Genomic DNA, 26,606 nt, shown 5'->3' with positions numbered 1-26,606 from the left:
CTGGAATGAGGTCGCCAATTGTCACGGGGTTTTTACAATATCACTGTGTTTTTAAAATAAAATGCTTAAATATTATTTAATTGATATTAATATTCAATAATATTGAAGAGCAGAGACAATGATTGTCTTGCTACATCAAGCAACGATTACTTTACGCTGGCTTGTGCACAATTCTCTGAGAACGAGAATTTATAAACTTTCTCAACAGTACACAGCAGAGACTAATTACTCACAGTTGCTGAATTAGTACTGTTAGCCTCTGGAGAAAGTTACTTCACCCCTGACAATAAATAACTAATACTAACATCAGGTTCTTGCCGATGCTTAACTCCTGGCACAATGGATTTTAAGTTAATACAAGACTGGTCTAAGTACCAGTTATGAATAGTAAAACGTCTATGCGAGCTAGGAGCTATGTGGGAAATAAGCTTAATTTGGAGAAATGAAACAAGATTTTACTTTACATTAAGCTCAAGGAAAAGAACTGTTAAATTTATTGATTACAAAAAATTAAATTTAACATTACAATTCAAATCAAATCAATGAGACGCACTCACTCACTCACACAAAAGCTAAATACTTACGCTAGAAAAAAAAACACCTTAATTTAACTCTTAAGACTAGGAAAACAAAAGGAAATACTGAACGATGAATGCTTTGTATCACCAAGGGGTGAGAGTTTGGAGAAACTGTACTCTGTGGAGCTTGGGTGCTAGCTGACCTCTCACACTTCTGGAGCACAGGACCTCTCTCCATCAAAGCCACAACTAGACTGAGTAAGTCGTGGGAACAAAAGGGAGCAGTAGGCCGCATTTTCTAACGGTCAGAGGCAAGCAGGGCGAACAATAAAGAACAATAGTATCGCTCAGTACAGCACTTAGTGAAGTGCATTAAATCGGTCACTTTTGAAAACAGTGACGAATGTTTTGGAAAGTATACCCCGAAATGGAGGGAGAAACGGTTAGCTGAGCGATACACAGTGAGTTTTCCACTAATAGTTCGTGGCTTCTCACAAAAGGGAAATGTCGCGAATTGATTCGTGACAATATATATATATATATATATATATATATATATATATATATATATATATGTGTGTGTGTGTGCAAACTAACCACAGGAGAAATGAAAGGAGCGACAGTGAGTACTTTCGTATATTACATCTTCAGACAGAGTGAGACAGAAACGTAAAAGGTAGAGGTCTTTTATGCACACCCGCAGCAGGTAGTGGCACACAGAACAATGGATGACCTGAATTTCTACCTGCGGCTTAACTTATGGTCACTTGCAGCAGGGAGTGGAACACAACAAAGAATGACCTGAATCTAAAAATGCACGCGACAAAGGAGGAGGGGGGGAGGAAAAAGGAGTGGGAGGGAGGGAGGAAAGAGGAGTGGGAGGGAGAGGGATGGGGGAGGGGAGGAAGGGAAAGGGGAAGGGAAGAGGGGGGGGAGGAGGGGATAAATGTTGCTGCTTAACTTAAGACCTAGAGGATTAATGCTTGGTGTGTCCCACACAGGTGTGACTACACCACCAGGAGATGACAGGGAACAGTCACGTGTTAGTCTGGGGGATACTGCTTTAAAATTAATTCATTTAACAATTTATCACACTTAAAATGATCATAGCTCATGTTTACAGTCTTTTCATATGTGCTAGAAATTAGACAAGATTCTATTACATTTCTTTCATCTAAGCTTTTTGATATTGCTAGAAAATTGGAGCCTGTCCAGTCAATATGTTGATCACTGGATGCTTTGTGCTGAAATAAACCACTGCTCTGTTGGGCTGTTCTTACACTGTATTTATGTTGCGAGATTTTAGTTTCCAAATGTTTTCCAGATTGTCCTATGTAAAATTTGTTACAGCTTTTACACGGGATTTTGTAAACAACGCCTAAATTACTGAAAGGGCTGTTCTTGATGAGGGTTTTTTTGATGGTGTTCTCATATTTGAATACTACTTGTACATTGAGTTTCCTCAGTATGTGAACAACATCAAGAAAATTTTCATGTAAGGGGAGGACAAGGGTTCTTTGAATGTTCTGGCGATCTGGCTTATTAGTTTTCCCTTCAAGGAATCGTTTCTTGGCTGTACAGTATTGTGGCACTGAGTTAGTATGCTTTGTGGATATTTAGCTTCTTTCCAATACTCTGAATCATTTTTAGTTCTTCATCTAAAAATTCTGGGTCTGAAATTCTATATGCTCTTAGGTACATGGATATGAACACAGATCTTTTTACATTAACATGATGGTTTGAATATTAATGAACATATGACATAATATTTGTAGGTTTTCTATATACCTTAGTCTTCAAAACATTCTGGTCCCTGATAACTTTTACATCCAAAAATGGCAATTCATTATCCATTTTCATCTCATGAGTAAACTTAATCGATGGAACTAACGAATTTAATTGTAGGAGAAATTCATCAATGGGAAGACTGTTAGCCCAGAAGCACAGGATATCATCAACGTATCTGAGCCAAACTATGTTTTGCTCCTTTATGGAGGTCTGTAAATGTTTCTGCTCATCGGCGAAAGAAGTTACGGACTCTGTAGAATAATCCAAGTTTCTTTGAGGCGGTTTTAGCAAGTAATCTGACGTGAGAGGTCCAGCTGAACCTATGACATAATATTTGCAGGTTTTCTATATACCTTAGTCTTCAAAACATTCTGGTCTCTGATAACATTTACATCCAAAAATGGCAATTCATTATCCATTTTCATCTCATGAGTAAACTTAATCGATGGAACTAACGAATTTAATTGTAGGAGAAATTCATCAATGGGAAGACTGTTAGCCCAGAAGCACAGGATATCATCAACGTATCGGAGCCAAACTATGTTTTGCTCCTTTATGGAGGTCTGTAAATGTTTCTGCTCATCGGCGAAAGAAGTTACGGACTCTGTAGAATAATCCAAGTTTCTTTGAGGCGGTTTTAGCTAGTGATCTGACGTGAGAGGTCCAGCTGAGGGCACTGTTAAGTGAGAAGCCAAGAATTTCAATACTTTTGGAGATGGGAATATTAGTAGCACTGAATGTAATATACGAATCTGGCAATATCTGTCTATTAGTAAACTGTATATATTTAGTTTTACTAGCATTAAAAGAGACAAGATTGTTTTGTCCCCATTCACTGATCGTAGATAGATCTTGATTTATGGAGATGGCTGTACTGAGTTGAGAGGTAGAGATATTAGACTTTGTAAATGGGTGTCTGAGTGTGAATGAACTATGTAGTGTTGAGTCATCTGCATATGAGTGAATGGGATTGTGGGTGACAGATAAGATATCATTAATATGAACCAGAAATAGGGTTGGCGCCAGAATTGATCCCTGTGGCACGCCGGCATTAATTGAGTGGAAATTGGAATATACATCATCTACTTTTACTCTTATTTTCCTGTCACTAAGATATGAAGAAATCAAAGGAACAAAAGACGTTAGTCCATAGCAAGGGAGTCTGGACAGCAGGGAACGGTGCCATACTCTGTCGAAAGCTTTAGAGATATCAAGAGCTACTGCATGAGTTTCTCCAAAAAGATCAATTGATTGATGGATGGTATGAGTTAAGAGATTGAGTTTGTCAATGGTGGATCTTTCATGGCGAAAACCATATTGTCTATCACTAATTAAGTTGTTGGATTCAAGATGTTTAACAATGTGTTTATTAATTAAAGTTTCAAATACTTTACCAAGAGAAGAGTGACAGCTATTGGTCTGTAATCGGAGGGGTCAGACGAACTTCCTTTCTTTGGAATTGGGTGGATATTGGCTTCTTTCCATGATTTTGGGAAAATATATATATATATATATATATATATATATATATATATATATATATATATATATATATATATATATATATATATATATATATACGAGGTTTGTCAGAAAAGTTCTAGGACTGATTTCACAAAAGATATATTTCATATCCAAACTACAAAGTACGAGTTGCCCCCTTCGAAGTAATCCCCCTGGAGTCTAACGCACTTTCCCATCCTTCTCTGCCACGCCTCCATGCACTCCTGGAAGAATTCTTCCGGGATCCTCCACAGCTCTGCCGTCACGGCCATCTTGACGTATTCCACGTCTTCAGAACGGGTCCCCTGATGACCCCCTTGAGCTTGGGGAAGAGGAAAAAATCACACAGAGCCAGGTCGGGTGAGTAGGGAGGTTGCTCCAGCATGGCGATGTTCCTCTCGGCCAGGAACTGTCGGATGCTCAGGGCACTGTGAGCGGGCGCGTTGTCATGGTGAAGCAGCCACGAGTCGTCCTGCCACAACTCTCGCCTCTTCTCGCGCACTGAACGAAGCAAACGCCGCAGGATCTCTTTGTAGGCGTGCTGGTTAATCGTCACACGGTGACACAACCAGGTAATCCCTCTCCTACTCATAGCTCACACAGCACACAGTCCTGGAACTTTTCTGACTCACGTCGTATATATATATATATATATATATATATATATATATATATATATGTGTGTGTGTGTGTGTGTGTGTGTGTGTGTGTGTGTGTGTGTGTGTACAGTAACGTGTGGCCGATCTTGCTTATATTCTCATGTATCATTCAGGGCATTTATTCGATTATGTTGTTAACATCATGCTTAGCACTTGTGTGAACAGAGAAGTTTTATTAATATCAAACCACATGACAGCAGCTACCTTGGCTGTGTGTTGTCGCTAGTAGAAGTGTTATATCGTTATATCATGAGTTGAAACTTACTAGTAGGAGTTTCTATCACTGACTGTTATATACTATTGCGCCTTTCCAATGTTTAAGCCAATGTTCACATCCGTTTCCGGGACTTTGCACTGAATTGTTGCCGTTAGTGCTACGTTTTCGTGTCTGCCCATGTTATTTTCGACCTTGTTAATGAGTTTCTATTAAGCCATCCATGCTTCTGTAAGTTTTTGTATAAAGGCCCGGCTGTCTGACATTTTGACACACACACACACCACAAAACCAGCAAAAAGACACGGTGTGTGTGCTTGGCGGTCCCCTCGGGACCTCCCAGGCCCTGTCTTCCCCCTTACTATTTACAAGCCAGCCCACACCACACTGACCGGGCTAATGTATGGCCCGGCCTTCACTATAGGTTTAGGGAATCTTTGAACGAACGAACGAATGACATTTTGAATAGTGTTGTGTATCTTACACACGTGAATTGATGTTTATTAATTAAGAGTGTCAGCACAAGATCTGCCCGTTTGGTTGTACTTAGTGATATTGCAATTATGTTACTTTCTAGGAAGTGGCAATTTTGAGTCATCCTAGATAGTTGTTCTTGCTAATGTCACCAGTTTTATTCGATTGTCAAGAGTCTGTATCTTTCTCTATATGACAGGTCTTTATTGCACCCTCAGCGGTTTTACAACCAGGGGGCTGGTTTATTAACTTTATTATTGCTGTTTGAATTTTACGATGATTTCTGCAAGTCTTAGTTTGGTAATCTGTTTTGAAACTGTTTGATTTCATTCTTGTAACTTTAAGTTTAGGGTTGCCATTCCTGAACAGTCAAAATACCCGACGCCTCCACTGAAACCCATGCTCCCCCCCCCCAACGCTCACTTTGGGCCTTTGACGTTATGAAACCTTTATATATATATATATATATATATATATATATATATATATATATATATATATATATAATCATCATCAGCCGTTTGAGTATCCCTTGCAGGACCGGCCTATCCCAACCGAAGTCGGGACGATACAGCCAATGTATCTCTACCAAGTGGCTTAGGCTGTCTGATAGAGATTGTATGTAGGGTGAGAAGTGCTTGTAAGTGTAACTGTAGTGTTGGAGTGGCTTTGGATGTGTGTGTAGTCTGTGAATCAAGTGTAATCGGCCCGCGCAAGCCGACTGGGTGCAAGCATACTTTATAGCAAGCGACACTGGTTCAGCCACAGCACCCCTTGTGTCTGCCAATGCAGTATGTGGCCGGGTGAACACTCTCAAAGTTTATTTCCCTGGCGGGGCACAAACCCTGGTTCACCCTGGTTTTATATATATATATAAACACACACACCAGCAGTGCTATACTATATTACAATCTTTAATCTATTTACAATATAATGAAACACAGACAAAGTGCAGATCTGGCTAGATTATGACTGAAAAATGCTAAAGCGCCTTAGATTCAGGATAAGAGCATAAGAATAACAAATGCTAGTGTAAAAATGAAAACTAAGCCAATAATTGTGTGCAATTGTCATGTATTTTATGGCTATAACCAGCACTATGGAATGAATAAAAAAAAAAAAAAAAAAAAAACTATTGGCTGAACAACACGAAAAGGCAGGACATTTTAGCTCGCGCGCTAGCACTAAACCAGCCAAGCTCGAGGTTCGAATCCCGGCTGGGGCAGGGAACAGTTTAAGGATTTGAATTTCATTAAATCAGGCTTTACTGATCTACCAGAAGACCCGCCGACATGTCATAAAAATACCCCCGCTAATACCAATACACCAGTCCTGTATGAGACAGCCCTAGCATGTATTCAATATGGACGGTGGGTGTTAGCGCCGAAGTGGTGACATGTAGAGGTGTATGGTATGTAGGAGGACTTCTGGGCCTTGATAGCAGGCTGTGAAGCCTATGCCCAGAGTCGGACACATAAAAAAAAAAAAAAAAAAAAAAAAAGCTGGCAACACTTAACAGCTGACGAAAACAACGAAAACTCTCTCTCTCTCTCTCTCTCTCTCTCTCTCTCTCTCTCTCTCTCTCTCTCTCGTCATTAGAGTGTAATGGTATATTATTTTGAGAAAAAGTGAAGGAAGCTGAAATTCCGAACTTTTGGAGAAATTTTTAACTTCCTCCCGGGCGAAGATTTTGACACCTAAATGCAGGACATGTCCGGGAAAATCCGGACGTATGGCAACCCTATTAAAGTTAAATGTTATGTAGTGTTAAATCTTTGTAATGCCTATTTCATTCCACGTTTTTAGTAATTGCTATTTGTTTTAGTCTTTATTATTGTTTCACCCCTTTTGAGCCTACGACTTGGTGTGGCTAGCCGCCCACTTTGTACACTCAAATTTTCGTTGCGCATTTTCCTTTAACAACGTTAGCAATAGCAGAGATTTAAAAAAAAAAAAATAAATAACGATAAAAAAGGAAAATATTGCGAGAATTCCCCCCCCCCAAAAAAAAAGAAAAAGGACGAAATGGAAAAGGAATATTATCAGAGGAAATTTAATATACTGTAGAGCAGAAGGAAGTGAAAAAATATTTCATAATTTAGAAGGAAAGGAGAAAGAGTAATTCGTGAGGGAATGAAAAATCTGGGAATCTGGAAAAAAAAAAAATACTTGGATATTGTTGTCTAACAGAGAGAGAGAGAGAGAGAGAGAGAGATGCAGCATGGTTAGGAGCAGAGAAAAATGAGGGAGAGGAGGAAGAAAATACTTGAGATCTTCTTAAGCCGAATAATGTTGGCTGTTGGTGGTAAAACATTATCTATTAATGGTCACGACACTGGAATGGAGAAGGGGTCTCATTGCTAAACCCTTCGCTACGATAAGATGTTCCTGAAACGAAAAAGACCATGATAAGGAAGTTTATTTCCAAACTCTTCACTATGATAAGGTATTCCTGAAATGAGTAATACCATGAAAGGGAGATTAATCCAGCCCCTTAACTACGATAAGATCATCGTGAAATATGGCAGATCATGATAATGGAGAGTATTCCAAACCCCTTCACTACGATAAGGTTTTTTCTTCAGTCTCTTCACAAAGATAAGATCTTCCCGAAATAAGGAAAATCACGATATGGAAGATTATTTGCAACCTCGTCAACAATAAGGTCCTCGTGGAATAAATAAGATCATGATAAGGGAGAATAAATGAAACCTCTTCACACCCTTAAGGTCCCCCTGAGATAGATGATATAGTGATAAAAGATTATTCCCAACCTTTCCTCAACGACAAGGTACTCCTGAGATAAGACTGTCATAAGGGATATTATTCCCATTCTTTTCAAGGATCAGGTCCTTTCTGAGACTGATGAGGCCATGGGAAGAGAGATTGTTGAAAACTCTTTAACTTCAATAAGATCCTCCCTAGAACAAACAAGATCATGATTAGGGTGATTATTTTCAGTTTTTTCTTACCGATAATGTCCTCCTGAGCTGCATAAAATTAAATGATGGTAACAAGAACAGCATAATGAAGTAGTGTGATAGTAAAACGATTGAAATTTTAAAAAGCACGTCCACGTACTGAAACTACTTGTAACATCAACGGTGCAATACTTATACACTTGACGCATGCTCATGAGCACACACAGAGCACACGAAAAATTAGGCAAACTAAACAGGCAAAAAAAAAAAAATTAGGCAAACTAATCAAAGTCTGCGCACACGAAAATAATATATAAGCAGGTAGTAAACGTGTACAAAAACGACCCCAAACTTCACCCTACAACAGTTCAAGTCCAACTGTTACAACAAATTTATAAATGGAGGACACCTGTAATCTGGTGTATGGATTATTTTCTAATTCAATTTGCTTTTACTTCCTTTGTTCATCTGTAAAAAAAAAAAAAAAAAAAAAAGACACGAAGATATCCGTAATCTCATGACCATACACAAAAATGAATTTAAGCTAAGGAAACAAAAACGTATGCAAACTCATGACCATACACATAAGAGACCTCAAAAAAAAAACGCGAAAATATACGCAAATTCACCACCATAAGCCAAAACGAACTCTAATTAAGGACTCGAAAGCATGTGGAAACTGATGATCATGCACAAAAAAATAACGCTACTTAAGCACAACTGTTAAATAAATGCAGTAGAAAGCATTCATTACGAAGGGAACAGGGTACTCATTCCCACCCACATGAAAATAATTTAAATTACAGCGGAAGAGTACTGTACGTAAAGAGCCGCTTCTGCAGCTATTGTTGAAGGGATCTAATGACAGCCCACGCTTAATGAAAGTAAGTTTAGGGAGACAAAGAAAATGAAACTTATTAAGATGAAGATGCAGACGGTGATGATGATGATGCGGGGGAGAAGGGGGAGAACGGGCTATCTGTCAAGAGAAGGGGATCCTGAGAGGATGAGAAAAATAAACAATGCGACGACAAATAGACTTAAAATGTAAATGAAAAACAACATAAATACTGAAGAAAATTATCATCCTTTTCTATCAGAATTATTCTCGATTATTACCCCTCAATATTCAGAGTTACCATTTATCCTGCCTTTTCTATCTCTCTCTTCTCTCTTCTGTTTTCTTCCTTATCCATCATTTTTCTCTCTTGTACAGTATATCATGTATTGCTCTCCCTCCCTCCCTCCCTCTCTTTCTCTCTCTCTCTCTCTCATATTATGAAAGTGTTTGAATAAGATGTTACGCAGTCAGCAAGAATAAGTAAATCATTGAACTGAAGAGATAACACTGTGGTCTATTTTGAGAGTGAAAGAGAGAGAGAGAGAGAGAGAGAGAGAGAAGGATGTAGGAAAGAGGGGAAAGGTAGCTGAAAAAGGAGGATGAGGAGAAAGAGAAAAGGAAGACAAAGAGGTAAATATCAAAGAATTTTTCAGTCTTGGGCTTAAATACTGGAGTTAATTCCCCGTGTTTCCAGTCGTAATTTTTTCATAATAACCAGGTACAGCGCTAAGTCTTGGTATTTTGCCCCAATTTATGCTCACCTTTGGTCCTACTTATTCATTACGTTTAAGCCTTCCGTAAACTCTCTCTCTCTCTCTCTCTCTCAATAACATACTTCTTCTCTTCACAAACCGTCTTCGTTTCCGTGCTTCGTGGCTGGCAAGAAGTCCGGGCAAACTTTATGTCTCGCCATCTGTTTTCCCGCGGTGCTCTGCTTGAATCAGAAAGTCTATGTGTTTTCCACTAAATGTGTTGCTTCTTTGCATGCTTCTGTGGCTCTCTCCCCAGTGGCGTTCCCCTACCACCCCCTCACACCTCGCTTGCTTTTTCGTGTGTGCCGTGTTTGAGGGACAACTGCAGTGTGTGTGTGTGTGTGTGTGTGTGTGTGTGTGTGTGTGTGTGTGTGTGTGTGTGTGTGTGTGTGTGTGTGTGTGTGTGTGTGTGTGTGTGTGTGTGAAGCTCAGACACAAGTTCCCATTCTTTCTTCTCGGGAGAAAACTCAAAATAGAAACTCTACAACCAAATGCGTGAAAAAAAAATCTCCCCCTAATTACATGTTCCCGTAAGAAATAAGCCAATAACCATTTCTAGGACGAACGATGCTACCTCTAGATAGGAGAGAGGAGGTGGGCGGGAAGGACAGAAGGAGGAAACGCATGAAGGGAAGGAGAGAAAGATGAAAACAAGGAAGTTATGGTGAAAATGAGGGAGAATGTGGGTAGGGAGTATTATAGGAAGTATAACGTGAGGAGGGAAGAAGAAAAGGAGGAGGAAGGGAGGGAGAAAAATATATAGAGAATAGGAATGGAAGGAAGGGATGGAGAATGTGAGGAGTGAGGGAGAATTAAGATAAGAAGCAAGTGCAGGACCAAGACAGAATACGGGGAAGGAGAGAGAAGGATGGAACAAGGGATGGAAAGAAGGGATGAAAGAAAGGCGAAGAAGAAAACGGGAGGCAAGAGATATGGAGAAACTAAGGAGGGGAGGGAGATACTCAAGAGGGAAGGAACGAGAAGAGATTTTAAAAGAATTTTTAAAAGGCAAGGAAGAAAGAAGAGAGAAAATACTACATGAGATGGTAAGGCAGACCAAAGATAGAGATCAGAATATTTTCAGAAGGATGTGATGACGGGAGAAATCAAAGAAAAAAGTGTGAAGGATGGTAAAAGAAAGTAATGCAGAATAATAACGATAAGGGACAGAAAGAACAAGATAGAAGAGAGTAAGACAGAAAAACAAAAGGGCAAGGGAGAGAGGTAAGAAAGGGTAAGTAGGATGGACAAAAAAAAGTAAGGAAGAAAGATAGATTAGAATGTCGACCATAAAACAACAAATAATGCCGTAAATAGAAAAAAGTAAGGAAGAAAGAAAAGAGTAAATTCTGAAATTTTTCGAGGCGTTTGTGGGTAGGCGGGAGGGGTAAAGAGGTAGGCAGGAAGATGGACAAGGCCTATGTATTATAAAACCACCTCCATCGCCTGGGAAACACAAACGGCTCTGATCTGCATAATGTCTCGATGTATTACCAAGATGGGCCGGGAATCATTGCATACTTTTCTCTCCAGTATGTTGGTCTGATCACTGGAGTTTTTAGATCATTGGATGGCTCGGGTTGCTGTATTAGGGCGAATCGGATTTTTGTTGGACCAGTTGGCATCTGTTTGGGCAGGTGTTGGGACGTTCCATTACTCCTTATTTCACATTAACAAGTTTCTGCTCTTCATAGCCGCCTGTTTTTCATGGCACTTCACATTCTTTTCTGTGTAGCTGTCTAACTGTCCGTCTGTATGCTTGTCTGTCTCAGTTCATGTCTGTCTCAGTGTATGTCTGTCTATGTGTGTGTGTGTGTGTGTCTGTCTGTCTCTCTCCAAGGCCGAGAATAGGATTGGCTAAGATAATTTGCACTTGTTCGGGTAGGTACTCCATTGCTCATTCCTTTGTAGTATTCATTAACACTCTCTCTCTCTCTCTCTCTCTCTCTCTCTCTCTCTCTCTCTCTCACACACACACACACACACACACACACACACACACACACACACACACACACACAATGTTGAACTACCAATAAAGGCAATTCCGCGGAGACATAACATAAAGTCTGCTGGTATTTTCCGGAACCGTCGATTTTACCAATATTTTCTTTGTCTTGGATGTTTTTATTTTGTTTTATTCTCTCTCTCCCTCTCTCTCTCTCTCTCTCTCTCTCTCTCTCTCTCTCTCTCTCTCTCTCTCTCTCACCAGCAGCAGCCTCACTTAGTTTCCTGGTTTTGACAGCCTACTCACAGGAGTCCCATTGGAGATATTCCCGCTCCTAACACACGTCTCACTTAACCTGAATTTATCGCTTAACAACTTTCAAGCCTGTGACGTGTATTACTAGTTAATTTCCTCCGCCAAGATGTTATGTTTTCACCCGTGTCCATCTGTTTGTTTGTTTGGACGGATTTTTCACGAAGCTTGGCAGAAGAATGGGCCTTGGCCCAGAACAGACTCCATTAAATTTTGGTGCGGATCCGGATAAAGGTGCAGATCCAGGATTTTTTTTTTTTTCATTTTCTTTAACATTGCGAGATAGGTCGTTTTTCGACATCTTCGTAGATATTTCAGTGAATATTGCATGGATTTTGATGAAAAAAAAATCAGGCCTATTTAGGATGTTGGTATCTACGAATGTGTGCAGTTTGTATCAACCTATTATTCTTACATAATGCAGATTATGAAATGATATACACTGTTTTGTTGGCTGTTACAGTGAGTTAAAAAATTATGATTAAGAGTTATGGGTAGTTTATAATTATGGTGTTACAACTTATAGGGTTATGAGTTTGATACTGGATTAGACCTGACTGAAATAAAAGGAACTGCATATTGGGCCTTGGCGGAGGTATGCGCTCTGTTGAGTGCCATTCTAGTTCCTGCTGCCTTCAGACGACTTTATTCAGCTTAGAGAAATCTTATCACCCTGAAGGGGCTTATTGAAGGCTATATCAACCGCACCAGTTCGAAAAGGTTCATAATATAGCTAATGAAAATAGGATAACAATAATAAACTACAATACCCAGGCGGCAGGTAGGGTTCAGCAGTCATGGGTTGTTATAAAAGGCTGTGGCATATCATTTTAATCCTGGGACCACCAGGAACAATATCCAGGTGTACAACCTTGGAAACCAACTATTGTAAGCTAGGAATCCATGATGGCGTCCAAGATGGCTGTCATATCCATAAATGTTCGAAAGTTGGTCATAATTTGCAGCAATTTCAAGCGTAATACAGGTTTTCTGGGGTTTTCAGGGACAAAGAATTTACATTTTATAATTTCAGAGTAATTGGGCACACCTTTACCTGTAATTTCCATATGGCAGTTGAAATGGAAACTGATTTTATTGTATGTCGTTTCATATAAATTCATTGTTTTGTGGTTGGCGTGTTACATATCAGTACTATTGCTGAATAATTTATACTTTACTGTAATGATCTAAAAGTGTTATTATCATTGAAGAAGTTCATGCAGTGATCGATGTCATGCACTGGGTTCATTGTTTGTCATTTGTGAAAGAGGGGAAGTTCTCTACCATTGCACTTAGATACAAGCGAGCAATTCTCAGTGAACTCCCAGCTAATGCAGTGGCTGTCCATCCGTGTTTTGATCGCTACAGGATTCCAAGTATGAAGGAAGCAAGACAGATGAGAATTGGTAAGCCAAAAGCAGACAAAATATTTGATGTGTCAGCCCAGTAAAAAGTACTAGATCCTTCAGAGTTCTTTGTCTGTTCTACAAACAAAGTAGAGTTACTTGCCTACTTGTGTGATAAATGGTGTCAAGATGAACTCCAGTCTTCAAGTCCTGGTAGCACCAAAATATATCTGGGAGGTGGTTTCAGTGAAGAAACAGTCAGTAATATTGCAAAATGCAAGTGTAACTGCAGTCCCTTCATTTGAATCAACACATGAAAAGGCAGACACTCGCATTATTTTGCATGCCTTGTACGGTTTTCAAGCACACAAAGTTCATCAGGTTATTGCACATTCAGGTGATACAGATGTCATTGTCCTCTGTATATATTATGCTACACCATGTTGAAAGATCTTCCTGAACTTTGGGTCAAACAGCAACAGACAATTACCATCACATACATGACATTTCCAAACCACTGCAACCACGCAGATACCTCTCACCTCTTTTTTTCATCGTCTAAGTGGCAGGGATACCAGCAAAAAGGGATGGTTAGCAGCAGGTAAGAAAATTCAGCTGGATGGTTTGGAAGACTTTGGCAGTAGGCTAACGGCAATGCCATCATATCTCAATATGTTATCAGTCAGGCTAGGACGTTACTTGGCAACGTCTAAATTAAGAATGCCAAAATGTCAGATGTCTCTGAGTGAGATTCGCACTCATAATCCTTTAACCAAGAAGACCACGGTTCTCGAGATCCTTCCACTTACTGCGGACGCTTTTATGCAGCATCTGTAACGCTCTACCTTGACAATAATCATTGGCATGACAGCACACATTCCAAAGCCTTGCATTCCTTTGCTGGATGAATATGGATGGATAGTAAAGAATGCAGCACTTGTGCCACTTCCGATGACTGCAGATCTGTGGCCATCAGGGATGTCTACATCCCTTTCTTGTGGTTGCAGAGAAGGTTTAAGAAATTGTTCATGTGCCAAACGGGATGTTCCATGTTACCTTGCCTGCAGATGCCATGGATCTCCAGAGAACTGTTCCAGAACTCAGATCTTCCAAGAAATCCAGGATAGCTCTGATTCTGATTAGATTTTCGATGAATATTGTATTTCCTGCTTTTCAGCTTGAACAGGGTTATCTCTGTATTGGACTAAATCTCAGTGTTAGTTATTTTAGTAGCTATAAAGGCTGTGTAATAACTCATTCACAAAAAATTGTGTTATGGTGTAAGGATGAAATGTTTATATTATTTGACTATTATAGGGGATGATATAAGAGCTTGTTGTATATTAATGACATGTTCTTGTATTGACATTTCTTTGATGTGTGCTATATAGACTCAGTAACTGTATTTTTGCAAAATTTCTCAGTATTAAAGGTATGTATTATTTCTAAAAAAAAAAAATAATAATGTGTTGTTCATTTTAATAAATTAATAAAATTATAGAATATTTTATAGTTCTGAACACAAATAACCATTTTCTTTTTGTGCTGAAGACAAATAATATAATACAAATTGTCTTAAAAACATGAATAAACATAATTACAAAGGATTTATTTTACAAATTATCATCATATAGTAAAACAGATAGGATCGGTAGCCATCTTGGACTCCCAGTATACAGTAGTTGTTTTCCAAGGTTGTGCACCTGGATACTGTTACTGGTGGTTCCAGGATTAAAATGGTATGCCACAGCCTTTTATAACAATCCATGTCTAATTGACTAGAAAAGTGGCTTTCGCTCCCTGGGTACAATATACATTACCGGATTAAGACCTGTATTTTAAGTAATATAGGACGCTTCACAGCATTTTTCCCTATTTGCAGTATTGTATTACACTTTAGCTTTGTCTCTTGTACTGCTTGTATCATTTCAATACCGACACATATCTATCTATCTATCTATTGCCAGACGCCTCAATCCCGTTTGGGGTGGCCACAAACAAATCGCCACCACGTCGCTCTGTCCCCCACCATTTCACTGCCCTGCTCCCAACTCACACCCCCCTCTCTCATATACCCCCCCACACCATCCCTCCATCTCATCCTCGGCTTCCACCTCCTTCTTCCCCCCTCCACCTCACATACACTCTCTTCATCAGTCTTTCACCCTCCATCCTCTCCACATGGCCAAACCACCTCAGTGTGTTCCTCCTAACGCTTCCTATCACATCGACATCCACACCATAACGCTCCTTTATATCCTCATTCGTCAGCCTGTCTCTCCATGTGACTCCACAGGCTCCTCTTAAATAACTCATTTCCACTGCTCTCACTCTTGACTTGTGTCCTTCCAAACACGTCCAAGCTTCACTTCCGTACGTTAGAGTTGGTATCACAATACTGTCATGTAGTAACTTTTTCACTTCCATGCTCACTTCCCTGTTTCTTATCACTGCTTTCAAAGAACCAGCAACCTTTCTTCCCTGCTGTACCCTTTCAAGCACTTCACCCTCCAAACCTCCATCCTTACTCATCACACTACCCAAGTACTTAAACGTACTCACATTTTCCAATTCCTCACCATCCAACCTCGCTGTACATTCACTGACTTCACCTCTCTCAAAGACCATCACTTTACTCTTCCCTACATTCACCTTTAGATTCCGTTTCTTACACACTCTCTCAAACTCATCAACCAAGCCTTGCAGCTCCCCTTCGTCTTCACTCAACAACACAGTATCATCTGCAAACAACAGTACAGGGAGCTTCCAAACACTATCCTCTCTCACCAGGGCCACTCCAACATCTACTACCCCATGTTGTACCTCTTTTATTACCCCATCCATGAACAGATTGAACAACCATGGAGACATGACATCCTTGTTTCAACCCAACCACCAAAGAGAAAAATTCACTTAGTTCACCATCCACATGCACTGCAGCCTTAGCACCATCATACATACTCTTCACAGCATTCAACAACTTTCCATCTACTCCATATATTCTTAATACTTTCCACAATCCTTGTCTACCCACCCTATCATATGCTTTCTCCAAATCCATGAAACCCGCATACAACTTCTTTCCCTTCTCTAGAAACTTTTCCACTAAAGATCTAAGAATGAATATCTGATCTACACAACCTCTTCCCTTCCTAAAGTCTCCCTGTTCTTCTCCAACTAATTCCTCTGTTCTTTCTCTAACTCTGTCAATAAGTATCCCACCATACACTTTTCCTTTTATACTAAGAAGACAAATGCCCCTATGATTACCAAAACTTCTTTTTCCCCTTTTCCAACATACTCTGCATTAACCCGCCCCTTCCCATCGAAGTATGGGTAAGTTGCAACACTTTGCATTTGCCAGTCCCGGTGACGTACTGGTACATCGTGCAGTTGCAAGGTCCCTAATTTGCACAGTTTTCAATTTTCGCGTGTGATTTTTCGTATGTATACACGGGACACCTTCCTCCATTCCTCTACAAGATGCCAAGCAGGGACAATGCCTTACACCGCATAACCTCCCACCTCCCCCCCTCATGCCATTGTCTCGGAAATTCACCTATTACCAGTGACCTGGCCAGTAAAGATATTCAGGGCCGGAGTGATTCCCCAATCGATGACAATGTGGAGGACAAAGTTTACGTAGCATTATAAGAAGAAACAGTCAGAAATAATGATCAGGTAATGTGGCAAAAGAGGGCCAGGTATGGTGATTAGTTAGTGAGTGAAACAATGCTTATAATGCCTATATTACTGCTTGAAAACCAATATACTCTCATACTACATATAAATTCGTACCAAGTAAATAAATAAATACCGTTTATGAGTTGTGTGAAATAGTTACCCTCCCATAGAACTCGTTTTCTTTGGTGCCAGCCTGTTAGAAAACCCAGTCAGGTAAGGAGGAACTCCTAACTGGATAGAGTATTTTAAACCTCAGGTGAGCGATTTCTCTATGAATTTTCGATGTTTCTCACCAAAAGCGGAGGTTTTAGCCAAAAAAAAATTTTCAAAAATACCTCGGGATTGGGGGATGTCGGAGATGTGGAAAACCTCGAGATGTGACGGGTTAATAACATAAAAGAGGTTATAACGATACGAGATGCATAAATGGCTATAGAAAAGGTTCCCCCAGAATACAGTCCTAAGTGATTTATCCATTCCCTACCAGAGATTAGTGTACATCCTGTGGGATGTAGTAAATATATATATATATATATATATATATATATATATATATATATATATATATATATATATATATATATATATATATATACACACACATATATATATATATATATATATATATAAATATATATATATATATATATACACACAAACATATATATATATATAACAAAAAATATATATATATATATATATATATATATATATATATATATATATATATATATATATATATATATATATATATATATATATATATATATATATATATATTGTCACTAATGTATATGCAGTATTAAAGGATAATATTTCAATAATACTGAGAACAGGACAATGAATTGTTTTGTGAAAATCAAGCAATGATTACTTTATTCTGGCTTCCTTCACTGATTCTCTAAGGACGAGAATTTTTAAACTTTATCAACAGTACACAGCAGAGATTAATTCCTCACAATTGCTGTTTGTTAGTACTGTTAGCCTCTGGGGAAAGTGACTTCACCCTTGACAATCAATAACTAATGCTATTAATGATAACAGGTTCTTGCTGATGCATTAACTCCTGGTTGCACAATGGATTTTAAGCTTAATACAAAAGGACTGGCCTAAGTACCAGTTTTGAATAGCAGAGCGTTTATGCAAACTAGGAGCTATAAGTGCAATAAGCTTAATATGGAAAATAAAACACGAGTTTACATTACATTAAGCTCAAGAAAAGAACTGTTAATTTATTGATTGCAATAAAATAAATTTACGTTACATTTCAAAATGAATTCAAAATAAGGAGATTGCACTCACTCGGTCACTCAAAAGCTAACTCTGTAACCTAGGAAAAAAACGAAAAGAAATACTGGTCAAAGAGTGGACTAAGCGGATGACTGGGCAACGTTGAGGAAGGACACTGCACACGCTAAGTCTCTCGCCAATCACGCTAGGTGGAAATTTAGGAACTGGACAACGGTGGCACTGCTACGCACTGGGCCCAATCTGCTTTCACGGCGCTTAAATCTTGACTGACTTCAAATCATGGGAAAGAGGCGAATGTCCAGCCGCATTGCTAATGGCTAGAACAAGCGAAACACGCCCATAATAAATCTCTCAGCAGAAGTGCAAATGTCTCATACAAAGACGATCATTTATGACACAGTGAAAAATTGTTCTGAAAACACTCCCGACCGGGTGAATATGTAGCAGTTGACTGAGTGATGAATACTGGGATTCCACTAGAGTTCGTGGTTTCCCACCAAAGTTGATGTCACGAGTTTATTCAATTACATAATCGCGCCGACTCGTGACATTACGCCCCATGAAAAAAAAAAAAAAAATTTCTTCAGAAAAAAAAATTCATTATACATACACATAAAGCCTAACTCAGTCACACAAGATTCACTCTGTGGTGTGTGTGTGCTATCCTGCTACAGGAGAAAGTCACAGTCGCCAGTGAATGAAAAAACCTTGTATTTACGTTAATATAAGCAAGCTTGAGGGAAAAACTCTGTGACGACAGTGAAAAATCCTGTACTCAGGTCAAACTGAGCGAAAAGTTTGCTACATTTACATTAACAACTAATTGTTATGTAGCGTGATGTATGTAATACATGGTGTAGATGTGACAGTTGTGGTGTAACTGTACCTACGTGTAAAATTACCTAATGCAAATCAATAGTAAATGATGACGATGAGGCAGAAGAGAAGAGGCGGCAGCATGCATCAGGGACGATCAACTGTTCTGCACGGCAATGCTGCACCCACCAGCTGCACCTGCGAAAGCAATCAAGGTGGAGCATCAAAAGTGTCATTTCTCTCTCTCTGCCTAGCAATCAGTAATTATGTTACAAAGAGTACACTATTTACATTATTAACCAGGAAACGTAGTCAAGGCGTTTCTGCAGGACATCAAACACTGACTCAGTTTACTGGTTAAACCCTAAACTTAATTAGTGAAAAGACTGGGCATTTGTGCAGGACATCAAAAGCTGCAATTTGCTAAATTAACCAGGGAACGTGGCCAAGAGCCAAGAGCCTGGGCGTTTCTGCAGGACATCAAACACTGCAATTCGCTAGGGACCCAGTTTACTGGTTAAACCCTATACCTAATTAGCGAAAAGACTGGGCGTTTGTGCAGAACATCAAATACTGCAATTCGCTAAATTAACCAGGGAACATGGTCATGAGCGAAAAGACTGGGCGTCTGTGCAGGACATCAAACACTGTGATTCGCTAATGGAACCTGGTTTACTGGTTAAACCCTATACCTAATTAGCGAAAAGACTGGGCGTTTGTGCAGGACATCAAACGCTGCAATTCGCTAAATTAACCAGGTAACGTGGTCATGACCGAAAAGACTGGGCGTCTGTGCAGGACATCAAACGCTGCAATTCGCTAATGGAACCCAGTTTACTGGTTAACTAACTCTACGCTTACAATTAATGACAGGAAGCTGAGAATCCCTACGCAATCTCGGGCAGGTCACATTCTAACACCCACTGTGGGTGTGAACACTCATATGGATAATGTGCATTCTCCAGGAATCCTCAGGGAGGCCCACAGCCCAAGACGTTCCACAAGGTAATTCATACACAGCCTCGGACTGTCTCTGTGGGGTTCTCGACCTTCCCCCTTAACTTACGGTACATATGTATGTACAGGCCCTGGACATACTGTGACCTGTGGGGCCAACGGGCAAGACATCAGGTCTGCACCCACATTACCACTGCCCTGTCTCTCAACTTACTCAGAGATTATGGGTGTGGTTACAAACGGCATAGGAAGGACATGTCCCTGATTAGAGGTGGATGGACACACATTGCAGGAACGCACAAAACTATCTATCTTTCGTCCCATCCCTGGCCAGAAGAAGTCAGCTCGGATATGGCCCTGGGTTTTCCTTTTGCCCATATGACCTGAAGCTGAACAATGACCCCATTCTAACACTGCTTGGCGGTACTTGGGAGGAAAGACAAACTGCAGTCGAACCTCGCCCTCGGATGTTCGTGATTCACGGTACAGCCGTCCTTGTTTGCGAAGGAACTTGGCTTGACCTCCCCGTGAATACTTTATCACTCTACCCTTTTGTTTCTTTCGCATGGCAGCAAGTGTTGGGTCAGAGTGTTGTTCTTGAACAACAACTTGGCTACACATCAGATCTTGCGGCAATTCAATGGTCACCGGGGTGACACAGTTCGGAGCCTCAATGATGGCTCGTGTTTCTGCAGCTGAAGTCTGAGTAGCGTCATCTATGGTGCAACTATGCTTGGCACCTGGAATATTGCCTAAGATTAGGTCAAATAAAGGTTCTGGCATGACAACTGCGAGTGTCGTACCAGTGTAAAATGGAGATGCCACCTGGATTCATGCCTCAGGGAACAATCTCACTGATCCATCAATAAGGTTAGCTTGGATCTGTCGACCTGTGCACTCCTCAGGCCGAACTACACTCTGCCTGACAGAGCAACCTGAGGAACCATTGTCTCTCAGGACCTTCACAGGAATGGCTCCCACAAACCCTGGCTGAACAAGGAAGGCACTGTCACCTGTGGGAGGGCCTGTGGAGGAAGCAGCTAGCCACTGATTAGGCTGCTGAATAAATGATGCGGCAAACATGGTGCCCTGAGAATTACATACTTGAGGGGTCGTACTCACTGCCTGGGGAGATGGAGCATTGGCCATCTGTGGAGGGCTGTTCACTGTCGCTGTGGGACAAGAGAACTGTGGGGGAGTACCCGTACTGGTAGGGACGTGACCACCGTGCTGCTGCTGAGGAATGAAGGCTGCGTTCGCCTCCTGCCTCCTATTGACTTGAGCTGGTGCTGAAAAGGACAGTCCCGACGGTCGGTTGCGTGGCTGATACTGCTGCTGGTTAGGGTACTGCTTATCGTGCCTCTTTGTCTCAGGCTTCTGAGTGTTTTGCCCCTGGTCCTTCCTCTGCGGTTTTGGACCTTGGCCATTATTCTGAGAACGGCATTGTTGCTGGGGTTCAGTCTGAGATGGTTTCCCAAATTTATCAGATTTCCTGTTCCAGGTATGCTGCTTGCGAGTTTGATACCCGTATGCAGTGAAGAATGCGTCAGCCTTCTTCACCATTTGGCTGGCATCTCTTACATGGCAGATCTTAAGCTGAGCCATAAGTTCAGTAGGCCACGACTTTTCTAGCTGCGTGCGCAGCATAAGGTCAATTATCCCATCATGCATGGAAGGAGTTTCATCTTTCTCCATCCACTCATGTAAGTAAGCAGTAAGCCAGTCAAGAAACTGAATGGCAGTCTCTTTATCCTGTAAACGCGCTCTCATGAACTGACTCTTGGCGTCGTCAACTGTAAGACTGTACGCTTTGACGAGTGCGGCCTTCATCATCTCATACATGAGATTGTCTTCACGAATTCTGTGGAGAATATTGAGGGCAGTGCCCTCAAACAGGCTAAGAAACTGAAGCCACTTAGCTGCATCATCCAGCTGGTAAAGTTGAGCCATGTCTTCAAAACGAGCTATGTATGGCTCGATTTGCTTGCCTTCCTTGTATGGGAGAAGTTTGATGTGTGGGGTCGCCATAATATGTACAGGGATAGCGCTCATGGAGCTTGGGCCATCTGCACCAGATGTGTCTGAAGCCAAGGAATCTCCCTTATGCTTCAACATTTCAGTTTCATGTTTTTTGCGTGCTTCTCGCTCAGCACATTCATGTTCTCTTTGTTCTCGCTCGTATTCACGTTCTCTCTCTCGTTGTTCTAACTCATGTTGAGGTTCTCTCTCGTGTTGTTCTAACTCAAGTTTGCATTGTTTTTGCTCATGTTCGTGCTGTTCTTGCTCGTGTTCACGCTGTTCTCACTCGTATTCGCGCTCCTTTTCGCGTTCCTCACGCTGAATTCGATGCTCTTCATGAGCATCATTCTCGCGTTGCTGTTCATAATTAAACTGAGAGAGGACAAAGTCCTTAATATTCTCCGGATCCGTAAGCCCCATATCTTCGGCTTCCTGTACATAGATGCTGGTAAACATGATGCTAACTCAATCTAAGTAAACTAGCGACTCAGTATTGACTGCAATTTTATCAGAGAAATATGTCAATAATCGAGAATAAAGAATATAGGCACAGGTTAGTGGTGACCAGTTTTATCTAATTAAACTGGTAAAGAAAGAAAATTAAACAAAAAACTATTATGTAAATTAATAAAAATGAATTAATAATCACCAGTAAGATAGTGCCTATAGACTTAAATGATAAATACTTAAGTATGAGTAAGTGAGTATTATCTCGTGAATAGCTTTAGAGCTAGGAGTTAATATCCTGGAATGAGGTCACCAATTGTCACGGGGTTTTTAAGTATATGCAATATTAAAGGATAATATTTCAATAATACTGAGAACAGGACAATGAATTGTCTTGTGAAAATCAAGCAATGATTACTTTATGCCGGCTTACTTCACCGATTCTCTAAGGACAAGAATTTATACACTTTCTCAACAGTACACAGCAGAGACTAATTCCTCACAATTGCTGTTTGTTAGTGCTGTTAGCCTCTGGAGAAAGTGACTTCACCCCTGACAATCAATAACTAATGCTATTAATGATAACAGGTTCTTGCTGATGCATTAACTCCTGGTTGCACAACGGATTTTAAGCTTAATACAAAAGGACTGGCCTAAGTACCAGTTATGAATAGCAAAGCGTTTATGCAAACTAGGAGTTATAAGTGAAATAAGCTTAATATGGAAAATAAAACACGAGTTTATATTACATTAAGCTCAAGAGAAGAACTGTTAATTTATTGATTGCAATAAAATGAATTTGCATTATATTTCAAAATGAATTCAAAATAATGAGATCGCACTCACTCGGTCACTCAAAAGCTAACTCTTAAACCTAGGAAAAAAACGAAAAGAAATACTGGTCAAAGAGTGGACTAAGTGGATGACTGGGCATCGTTGAGGAAAGACACTGCACACGCTAAGTCTTTCGGCAATCACGCTAGGTGGAAACTCAGGAACTGGACAACAACGGCACTGCTACGCACTGGGCCCAACCTGCTTTCACGGCGCTCAAATCTTGACTGACTTCAAATCGTGGGAAAGAGGCGAGTGTCCAGCCGCATTGCTAAAGGCTAGAACGAGCAAAACACGCCCATAATAAATCGCTCAGCGGAGGTGCTAATGTCTCGCACAAAGATGATCATTTATGACACAGTGAAAAATTGTTCTGAAAACACTCCCGACCGGGTGAATACGTAGCGATTGACTGAGTGATGAATACTGGGATTCCACTAGACTTCGCGGTTTCCCACCAAAGTTGATGTCACGAGTTTATTCAATTACATAATCGCGACGACTTGTGACATATATATATATATATATCAATTACATAATCGCGACGACTTGTGACATATATATATATATATATATATATATATATATCAATTACATAATCGCGACGACTTGTGACATATATATATATATATATATATATATATATATATATATATATATATATATATATATATATATATATATATATATGTCACAAGTCGTCGCGATTATGTAATTGAATAAACTCGTGACATCAACTTTGGTGGGAAACCGCGAAGTCTAGTGGAATCCCAGTATTAATATATATATATATCCTGTGGGGTGTAGTGTATATATATATATATATATATATATATATATATATATATATATATATATATGTGTGTGTGTGTGTGTATGTGTTTGTGTGTACAGAAAAGCATCATATTACGTTAAGTTTAGGAGATTCCCTACTTTGTGGACATATTTATGGTCAGAGACGATGATGACCACACAGACCTTATGTTACTGTTTCATTAACTGGCGTATTTTTCATCCAGTGAAATATCTAACCATCCGACCTATCTCCATCCCATTCAGTACTCTTCTCCTAATGGAAATGATAACCCGGTCCCAATTCCATTTAACCTTTTGATTGTGCACTCTTCTTCCAGTCGAATAGCCCAACTGCCTTTCCAGTTCTAGACTGTCTTCCAATTAAACAAGCCTAGGAGGAAATGACTTGGTTACGTGTCTTATCAGAAGTTCTGTGTGAAGTTGGATGATCGGGAACAAGAAAAGTGAAGTGATGGCGAATAAGATACGATGGGATATGAGTGTGTGTGGTTAGGGTGGTGGCTTGAGAAGCTATTATGAAGGTCTGAGTGGGAATGAAGGGAATAAAAGGAGAAACATACTGAACAGAATAGAAAAGAAAATTTGTGCCTCGTGAGAAAGAAAAGGCTGATGCAATCCGTTGTTTAAAAGAAGTTTCCCCTATTACAGACAAAAATAATGTGGACAGGGTATAGTAGCAGCAACTGTTAGAATGGAATAATTACCTCTGCGTCACTAAGTATCCATTCTGCGATGTATAGATGAGATTTGCTCAGCAGCAGCATCAACATAATAATATCAGGGTAATTTAGTGACCGTCGAACGTAAAAACAATTAAATGTATGGCAAAAGCTGATGCGACATGAACGAAGGGAATGTTTTACCCATTTAATCTGTGAGGGGGGGGGGGATCGTGATGGTCGTAACAGTTATATGAATTTATGTACGTAATAGTTTGGCGGTAATTCTATAACTGAAAAGTCAGGTAAACTGGAAAGTCTAGAGTAAGAGAAAAGGCAGTATTTTTTTTTTTTTCATACCGTTTATATTTTCCTTCCATTGGCTCAATTAACCTTCTAATTGTGGTCTTTGTTAAGCTATGTGCTCAGAGATCAAAATGACGCTATGCCCTAAGGTTTGCTCTTGACCGTTGTTTGACCTTGACCTTTGATTAATTTAATCACTTCCTTCCAGAGCCATACACCCAGTATATGTGCCAGATTTGGTGCAAAATGGATCAGGCGTTCAAAAGATAACACTGCACCCTAAACTTTGACCATGACCCATGACCATTGAACTTTGGTCGATCTACACCAAAATCAAAACACTTCTTCCCAGATCCACACACAACATATGCGAAAATATTAATCGAAATCGAACCAAGCACTCATAAGATATTTTGTTAAAACAGATATACATAGAACATTCATATATATTTATGTACATAGACACCTACTTGCTCACAACAGCTATGTCTTGGTCTTCTCCAAACATAATGGACGTAATCGTAGTGAAGGGATAAATTCCAACTCCCAACTCACTGCGACAGACCTTCTTCCCCTCATCACAGAGGATAATGGGGATGACTTTTTATTTCCTCCTGTTTTTAATTGCACTCCTTCATATTTTGATGGATGAGGGAAACAGCTTTGCCAACACTCGCAAATGAATTCCACTGACAAATCCACCACCAACTGCCATGGCGACTGACGCACTCATTTCCTGCCCCCTCACCACACAATCCCTCCCCTTCCCCCTCAGGCTTGCCCCTCTGTCACTCTCCCTACCACTTTCCCCCACTCCCAACTCTTCCACTCACCCCATCCCCTCTCTTTCTCCCACATCCTCTCTATCCCTTCCACTCTTCCCCATTCCCAGTTCCTCCACGTACCCCTCCGCCTCTATCTCCAGCATCCTGTCTCCTCCTACTTTCCTTCCCTTTGTGTCTCCTTTATTATTCCACGCCTCCTTCCCCTTTCCTGAACTCATTCTCTTACTCTATTTCATTCCCCTTCCTCTACTCTTCTATTCCCCCCCCCCCACAGCTTTCCATTGACCCCACATTCTCTCTTTCTCTCACTCCTTCCCTCTCTGCCCCTACCCTCATTCCCTTTCATCTTCCTCCACTCCCCCTCCCTTTTTCTCTCTCTCCTTCCCATTCCCTCTCTCCCCACTCCCATTCTTCTCCCTCCCGCCCTCCTGCACTCCTCCACTCCCCCTCCCAAACCACAAATTAAACTGTCATTTTTGTTCAGCTGTGGCAGAAAAATGGAAAAGACATTATGATTTGAAAAGACAATAATTCAGAGATAAAATAGCGAGGAGGAAATCGAGGCCCGACTCATCTTTTCACCTGGGACCGTTTTCCCATATTCCCCTTCTATCCGGTGGCGTATGTATTACATTTTTCCTGCTGCCTCTAGATGGTTTTATTCAGCTTTGGGCAGAATATTAGTGGAGAATGGGTTAATGAATGCATGAAGTAACTCCTCCATTTCGAAAAGTCTTTCCTGAGCTAAATAAATCA

This window comes from Coenobita brevimanus, chromosome 5, assembly GCF_032717465.1.
Source record: "Coenobita brevimanus isolate Jiangsu-jjx chromosome 5, ASM3271746v2, whole genome shotgun sequence".
Classification (NCBI taxonomy): domain Eukaryota; kingdom Metazoa; phylum Arthropoda; class Malacostraca; order Decapoda; family Coenobitidae; genus Coenobita; species Coenobita brevimanus.
The sequence above is the reverse complement of the archived record's forward strand: the minus strand, read 5'-3'. Positions refer to the sequence as shown.